Here is an 8,959-nt window from a genome sequence, read left to right as displayed (position 1 = left end):
ATGGAAAATAGGAATAACACCACAGAATTTATTCTCTTAGGACTTTCTCAGAAAAAGGAAATTGAAATTCTCTGGTTTTTACTGTTCTTACTTTGTTACGTTGCAATTCTGATCGGAAACCTACTTGTCATGATTTCTATCGCCTCCAGTCAACTTGTGAAGCAGCCCATGTATTTCTTTCTGAGTCACCTCTCCCTCGCAGACCTTTGTTACACCTCCACTGTGACCCCCAAGTTGATCGCTGACTTGCTGGCAGCAAAGAAGATCATTTCCTACCATGGCTGCATGACACAGCTCTTCACCATGCACTTCTTTGGGGGGATTGAGGTCTTCATCCTCATAGGGATGCCCTATAACCGCTATGTGGCCATCTGCAAACCTCTGCTCTACACTCTGATCATGACCAGACAGAAGTGCGTTGCCATGATCGCTGCTTGCTGCGCTGGGGTGTTCCTGCGTTCCTTCGGTCAGTTTCTCCTGGCCATCTTTTTACCCTACTGTGGCCCATGTGTATCCTTTGCTGAAACTGGCCTGCACTGACACCACCAGAATTGGTCTCCCTGTCATTGCCAACTCGGGCCTCATGGGCCTGGTGACTTCTGTGGTCTTGTTGGTATCCTACGCTGTGATCTTGTCCACTGTCAGGCCCTACTCTGTAGAGAATCGCCGCAAAGCTCTCTCCACCTGCAGTTCCCACAACACTGTGGTGGTCCTCTTTTTTGCTCCTTTATTCTTCATTTACATTCGACCAGCAACTACTTTACCAGAAGACAAAGTGTTCACTCTTTTTTATACTATCATTGCGCCCATGCGCAATCCTCTAATCTACACATTGAGAAACTTGGAGATGAAGAATGACATAAAGAAATTCTGGCGCCATATCGCAGTAAGAAAGGAAATGAACTAAAAGATACCTCTGATTTTCACTGCTGAACTTGGTTGAATATATGGATTTTCTACAATGAAGACTTTAAAATGTATAACGCTTGCCTTATACGCTTTTTTGTTTCATTTTGTTTTAGCAATATATAGATTTAAGTATGAGCAAAAGCTTACAACTCCCTGGATTTATCCAGACTCTGCTGTGCTCTTTTCTAGTTTTCTTGTTTTCTTATTTATATCTCCTCTTCCCCTCTGATCTTTTGGCTGTGTAATCAATTTAGATATTTAGCAGTAGACCACAAAGGCATCATGTAATACAAATCAACACTGAGAACCTATACAGCCCATTCTTGTATGTGACTTTAGTCAATAAAGCCAATCCCAGGTAGCAATGATTTAGAAGATAATTCCAACATTTTACTTGCATCATGTAAAGAATATTCTAAAAGACCAAATTTTGGACCTGCAACTATATTTCTTAAAAATATAGCTTTCTACTCTGATAATTTTGTAGCCAACGGCAATCTGGAGCTTCTCATATGTCCAACACCAGTACTCTTACCTAAGTCCCACATCAATCTCTTTTCTTTTGTTCAAAGGAACTGTCTTTCCCAACTCTGTCCATGTAAACATGAACTGCAACTCTGGCTAATTCTAGCACCTGATGGTGTATATTTGTTACGGGCATGTGTTCTGGACCCAGAATTGCTTACTAACTATGAGGACTGGGACATATGCTCAACAAACCATCCATCAAGTGATAATAATAGCCCAGCACACAGTCCAGTGAGGATATGTGCAGGACTGAAACACTGCTTGGTCACACAGTAAGTGCTCAACACGTATGAGCTATTTTATTGCCCGGTCTCCTGTTATGCATCAGAAATGTAACCCTTCTGATAATAACTTTCCTTTGCAGCAGTGAGGGTGTGAGAATGGGGCTCATATTAATGTCATGCTCCTATTACTAGGCTTCCCTGGTGGCCCAGACAGTAAAGAATCCACCTGCAATGTGGGGAATCTGGGTTCAATCCCTGGGTGGGAAGATCCCTTGGAGGAGCTCATGACAATCTGTTCCAGTATTCTTGCCTGGAGAATCCCCATGGAAAGAGGTTCCTGGCAGGCTACAGTCCAGGGGGTCACAAAGAGTAGGACATGACTGAGTGACTAAGCACAGCACAGTGTGCAATGGGCACCTATTACTGGTGAAATTAATCTTTTCTTAGAGTGGGCAAGTGGAGAATATCACTCAAAGCCAATGATCACATCTTTGGCACTGTTCAAGTTAATAGCAGTTTTTCCAGTAGGAATTTAAAGTCATCCTGGAGCACCTTTGCCCAATGTCAGAAATGACTAGGAGCAAGATCAGGCCACTAGATAACTGATTAGGAATGGGTAGAATCTCAAAAGTCTTTAAAAAACTTCGTGGATATGATGTACTTGCATGAGAATTTATTTTCAAGTTGTAGAGAGAGCCAAGTTAGATAAAAATGAGTTGTCAATGTTGAGGATTCTTAAGATGGGTTCATAATATAAAAAAGAAAAATAGCATAGTTCTATGACTCAGTTGAAAATGCCCAACAAATAAACCTAAAAATATTATGTGCTAGAAATTCTTATAGAAAGATCCTAACATATTTGCTTGTTGTTGTTTTAAACCTACTTCTTGACAGCCCTCTGAAAACTCCTGGATAGGGCATGCACAGTATACATGTCAGAGAACATAAAGAGCAGGAAAGTGAAAGATCACTTTCTGGTGTGAAATAAGCAGGGTCTTTAATAAGACCAGCCAACCCTCAAAGTTTCCCTCTGTGTCAGAAGCCCTATCCTCCAACCAACCAGACTTGTATTATTGACAAATAAAACTTCAAAAATTAACACAAATGTTTCTGTTTTACTTTTATTCTTGGAACAAAAGTTGTGAATGTGGATCATTAAAATACTTGGAGTCTGCAGCAACATGGATGGACCAATAAATTATCTTACTAAGTAAAGTAAGTCAGACAGAGAAAAACAAACATATATAATCACTTATATGTGGTTTATAAAAAAATTACACAGATGGACTTATTTACAAAACAGAAAAAGACTCACAGACACAGAAAACAAACTTATGGTTACCAAAAGAGAAAGGGGGAGGGGAGGGATAAATTGGGAGTTTGGGATTAACAGATACAGACTACCAAATATAAAATAGATAAACAACAATGATCTATTGTATAGCACAGGAAACTATACTCAATATCTTATAATAACCTATAATGAAAAGTAATCTGAGATGGAAAATATACATACATATGAACACACATATATATGAACTGAATCACATGACTATATACCCAAAACCAATACAACATTGTAAATAAACTATAGTTTAATAAGATAAGCAAGCAAACACTTCATTGTCAATATTAATCATTAACTGGGAATTATGATTTAACTCCTTCACTTTTGCACTGTGATCTCCTCCCTTCTCAGCTTCTCAAGAGCATCAGCCATATTTCTCTCTTCAGTTGGGTCATTAATAGCACATATAATATCAAGAAAGAGCAGTGAGATTCTCTGTAATTTAGTGAGTGACCTTACTAGTTCTTGCATTCAGGTTATTACCTATCTTTCATTATTTTTGGCTAAGACATTTTACAACTCAAAATAGAGAAGTTGACTCACACAAAATAATATCAATGTCAACAATGTCTGGCCATAGAAATTCAAATTGTGTCAGGTGAAATGCAATGGATTGATTTGGATTCCTTTGGATACTTGACTAGTTTTGCATCAACTTATAAATTCATTTTAGCACCCCTTACTGACGATAAATATGTGGTGAACTGTTGCCTGAACTGATGGTAACATCTCACTGGTTTCTACATTAAATATTAATAATAAATTCAATAGAATCTTTGACATGTGTCCATTCATCATTTGCATAAAAATTCAATAATATTCTCTTTTAAAATATATCCTTTTACAAATGGTAAACTTTAAAGAAACTATAGAAATAGATCCATTCACAGATACCCACTGACTGTTTTAAAAAATTCAATGGTACATGAAAAGATCTTAGAAGCTTTTAGACAAACAATAAAGATTAAGTAAATTTTTAAAAATATGAATTCAGTCATATGATTTCAACTTTTCAACAAATATAAATACTACATTTGCAGGTAAAAAATGGATGAGAAAATACAATTGTCTTATGGAGTTACATAAGGTAAAATTCAAGAGGCAACTAAGGAATAAATGTCTGTATAACATAAGAATGTCCAAGATTTGCACTTGACTAAAACGTCTATAGATTAAAATTTGTATAGATTAAAAAGAAATGACCCACAACTTCCTATTCATTTATTTAAAATATACTATTTGTAATTATACATTTGCTTATTTTCTTGTTTATCTCATTGTCTGTCTCTTTCCTTAGTCTCCAGCCTCACTGAGGACAAAGGCTATTTTGTTCACCACTAAATACATTCTCTAGGGCTTCCCTGGTGGCTCTACAGTAAAGAACCCACTTGCCAATGCAGGAGATGTGAGTTTGATCCCAGTGTCAAGAAGTTCCCCTGGAGAAGGAAACATATTGCAGAAACCCACTCCAATATTCTTGCTGGAAAATTCCATGGACAGAGGAGCCTGGCAGGCTACATACTGTGGGTTTGCAAAAGAGTGGGGCATAACGTAGTGACTAAACAACAACAAATGCATTCTCCATAGTAAGTTTTGTCCAAGTCAGACCTTTTAGAATTAGGACATAGTAAATATTTTTATATGAATAAATTTATGAGACCATTTTATTTTTGTTATAGTTCTTTCTAAAATATATTTTCTGAAATATACATATGGAAAATTCAATCAGAAAAAAGCATATCTTTTTACAAAGGAGTTCGCCTTACAAAAATAAATTGGGAAATTGTCTGCACATCTGCAAGAGATGCGCAGATGCCCCATGGGGGTATGTGAGCTTCCTGGAAAAAAAAGCATAGCAGTAAAGCATAGGAGTCTTTTCCAGGCATCAGCCAGAAATTATAATGCCCTAACAAGCTTATTTTTTTCCTCCCCAGGAAGAATTGTCTTAAATCCTAGGTCTACTCACTGAACTTTTAATTCTAGCTGTAGGGCTCTCAGTATTTCCCATGGCAGCTCACTTCAGTCTCCCTCAGCTAACTGATTCTGCCCTGTCCTGACAAATGAGCATTATATACTCCATGTCCATAGTCATCATATACTCCATTTCCTCATAGTCTCCATGTCCCATGTCTGATCTCAGGGCTTTGGATGTTGATGCAATAGGGAAATATAATTAAGAACTTTGGCATATTTATTTATTAGGTAGAAATCGAGAAATTGAAGCTATGATTTACATCTTTGGCAAAGTATACTGATGGGAAATTTCTATATTTTTAGAGATATTGAGACCTTTTCTATATTACACATTTTGTCAGAATTCTCCTTAAATGCCAATTTAACATCAAGCAGAATATTCAAAAGCAGAGACATTACTTTGCCAACAAAGGTCCGTCTAGTCAAGGCTATGGTTTTTCCTGTGGTCATGTATGGATGTGAGAGTTGGACTGTGAAGAAGGCTGAGCACCGAAGAACTGATGCTTTTGAACTGTGGTGTTGGAGAAGACTCTTGAGAGTCCCTTGGACTGCAAGGAGATCCAACCAGTCCATTCTGAAAGAGATCAGCCCTGGGATTTCTTTGGAAGGAATGATGCTAAAGCTGAAACTCCAGTACTTTGGCCACCTCATGCGAAGAGTTGAGTCATTGGAAAAGACTCTGATGCTGGGAGGGATTGGGGGCAGGAGGAGAAGGGGACGACAGAGGATGAGATGGCTGGATGGCATCACTGACTCGATGGACGTGAGTCTGAGTGAACTCCGGGAGTTGGTGATGGACAGGGAAGCCTGGTGTGCTGCGATTCATGGGGTCGCAGAGTCGGACACGACTGAGCGACTGAACTGAACTGATACATATATATGTATATATGTCACTTTTCTATAGTGACAAAGGCAAAATATCAGAGAGACACATATTTATTTTTTAGAAGTGGAAAAACTGCATGCTAAAAAAAAATCTCAAAATTGGTTCAATTTACCAAACATATCTGTAACAGTGGAACTCACAAGTTCTCTTGTAAGATTTTATGCAATTAGAGATGGATTACTGCATGGAAATTCCAGGTTTTAAAATTCTGACTTTATCTTAGGTGTGAAGCCTCATGTTATAAGAAATCTGTCTGATGAGTTAAGCAGCTGGTAAGTTAAATCCAGTTCGTAATTATAATAGTGATTTTCCTTAAAATGAATATTTGAATCATTCTGATTGTATTTATGATCTAAGCCTTCTAACTAACCTTTGAAAAATTCCAGAGACTTTAAAATGCTATTTTTACTATTTGGGAAAACCTGGCTTCAACTATCATGACTTGTGATTTGTCATGATAGTTTGTCTTAAAATTATCAGTGCCATGTCTCTCAGCAGCTCTCAAAATATTGCTAGATTTATTTGTCTTTTCATATTTCAAAAATTTAATCATATTATTAGCTCTTTGGATTCCATTATGGAAAAAAGTTTAATATGAAGAAGAATGCACTGGCCCAAGAGATAAGTGGACAGTATTGCAGTGAAGGAACTGAAGATATATTTAAAAAAATTAAAATCAAAACACCAGTATGCTTCTAAGATTATGCAGAAGCAAAAATATATGATGAAATTTTCAAAGAAGCTATTTGAATGGATAGTATTTAAGTGGTAGGTTTCTTTTTCCTTAGTTGAGATGAAGAAAAATTATCAAAGGGGAACATAAATATCTGTCTAATTCAGATCAGTTCAGTTCAGTTCAGTCGCTCAGTCCAGTTCAGTCGCTCAGTCGTGTCCGACTCTAGGACGCCATGAACTGCAGCATGCCAGGCCTCTCTGTCCATCAATAAGGTTAATTAATTCAAAAGAAAGAAAACAAAAGTATTAACTGGCTGAAATAAGCAGTACATTTATCTTCAGAAATGTGGAAAGTCAGCTCAACCCAGACCAAAGAGAACGATTTGGCTTAACGACAGGATGTTTCCCCACAGTGAGCAACCCCAGCCTTCAGGTAAGAAAGAGCAGATTGTTTATGGCAGGGAAACTCTGCTATGTCTTATCCATATTTATCCCATGTTACAATATTACATATTTTAAATAAGCGATTCAAAATATATAGTAAGAATAATACAGTGTACCCATTGATAGGACAAATATAATGTCAATGACAATGAATATTTACTAAATGTTTTATCTTAATATATACGTTTCTGTCTTAAGCTGTTATATAAGTGAACTCATCATATCTTTACAGCAGATCCCAGAGTTAATTACAGTATTATTCATTTTATAGATGAAGAAGCTGAGGTTATATATTTTATCTGTGATTATGCTCCAAGTGAATTTTGGAGCATGTCATTCTATGTAGGTCCAGAACTCATAACCTTAATTACTAGAATCTACTACCACTCAAATAGTGTGAGGACCTCCTAAATTTATAACACTATGGGGGTTCCAAGAGGAAGGAGGGGAAACTAACATGTTTTTGAGCATCAAGTTCTGTATATGTAAGCTTATTTACATTCCATAGGATTCCTGTAAATTAGGCACTGCATGCTTATTTTAAGGAAGAAGGAAAAAGTATTTAAGGAGGTGAAGACTCTTGCATTTGAGTATCAGAGCTATGTCTGAACACAACTCTTATCTCTGAAGTTTCTGATATTAATATTAATAATATTTCCTATCTTGTTCAGGGAAGGATAGTACAAGGTACAGTTCCTGAGATGGTGTACTCACGTTTTCTCTGGGGCCTTGATCTTATAGTTAGTAATCATGTGTGTGTTATTTGCTCAGTTGTATCTGACTCTTTGTGACCCCGTGGACTGTAGCCTACCAGGCTCCTCTGTCCATGGAATTCACCAGGCAAAAATATTTATTGAAGTGTGTAGCCATTCCCTTCTCCAGGAGATCTTCCCAACCCAGGGATTGAACCCTGGTCTCCTTCATGGCAAGCAGATTTTTACCATCGGAGCTACCACGGAAGCCCTTAGTAATTGTTGAGGATGGCCAATAACTATTAAATATATAGTACTTTCCAGATATTGCTTTAAGAAATTTCATATTTAGAAACTGATTATTCAAAAAATCACCGTATAAAGAGATATTATCTTTACCTTGATTTTACCGAGAAGTAAACTGAGGCACAGGAATTGTAATGAAATTGCCACTGTATTTGTTACTTTTTATAGTTTCAATGTATCAAGCAGAGAAGGGAAGGCAGGAGAGAGGTAAACAGATGTCTTCCCCAAATTAATGGAGAATCAGAAGTCACACATTATTGGAATCTGGGGAGATCTTCAGAGATTATCTAACCACTTTTATTTTGTGAATGGGAGCCTGGGATCCTAGGGAATGAGCAACTAAGCAACAAAGTGGGAGGAAAAAACTAGCTATTTTGCCTATTTACATAGTGTATTTACCAGATGATTACATGAATACAGGTATAACTGCTTCTATTTTAGAGAACCCAAGAGATTCCTCTATATAGTCATGCAGATTGTGTGGGTGAATTCTCTAAGAAATTAAGGGAAGAAGTGTTATATCTTGTTTATTGTATTGTGTTTGGGGGAACTATTTTGGAATTAGAGGAGCCCATTTCTCAGTATATTATTTCCAAACTAGGCAACTATAATTACAGTCTGATAAGATGTAACTCAAATAACTTCTGAATGTTAATTTATTTTGAAAGAGGAAATAACCTTGCAAGAGAAATATAGACAAATAGGAAAAGCAGAGTTGTAAATATATTAACCTAGAGATGCTACAAATAAAGTTTAAGAAATATGAAAGTTTCATGGAGTATTTCACATGAAGGAATTTTTCCTCTTAAAAGTCAAAAGGGCTTCCCTGGTGGCTCAGAGGTTAAAGCATCTGCCTGCAATGCAGAAGACCTGGGTTTGATCCCTGAGTCAGGAAGATCCCTGGAGAAGGAAATGGCAACCCACTCCAGTAATCTTGCCTGGAGAATCCCATGGACGGAAGAGCCTGGTGGGC

The 8,959-nt window shown here is 37.1% G+C and overlaps 1 pseudogene; it reads left to right on the top strand.

Moving 5' to 3' along the window:
* On the top strand, positions 1 to 907 carry LOC133233314 (olfactory receptor 4P4-like; annotated as a pseudogene).
* Positions 908 to 8,959: the final 8,052 nt, after the last annotated feature.

This window comes from Bos javanicus, chromosome 20 (assembly GCF_032452875.1).
Source record: "Bos javanicus breed banteng chromosome 20, ARS-OSU_banteng_1.0, whole genome shotgun sequence".
Taxonomy (NCBI): domain Eukaryota; kingdom Metazoa; phylum Chordata; class Mammalia; order Artiodactyla; family Bovidae; genus Bos; species Bos javanicus.
This window is presented reverse-complemented; position numbering and strand designations above follow the sequence as displayed.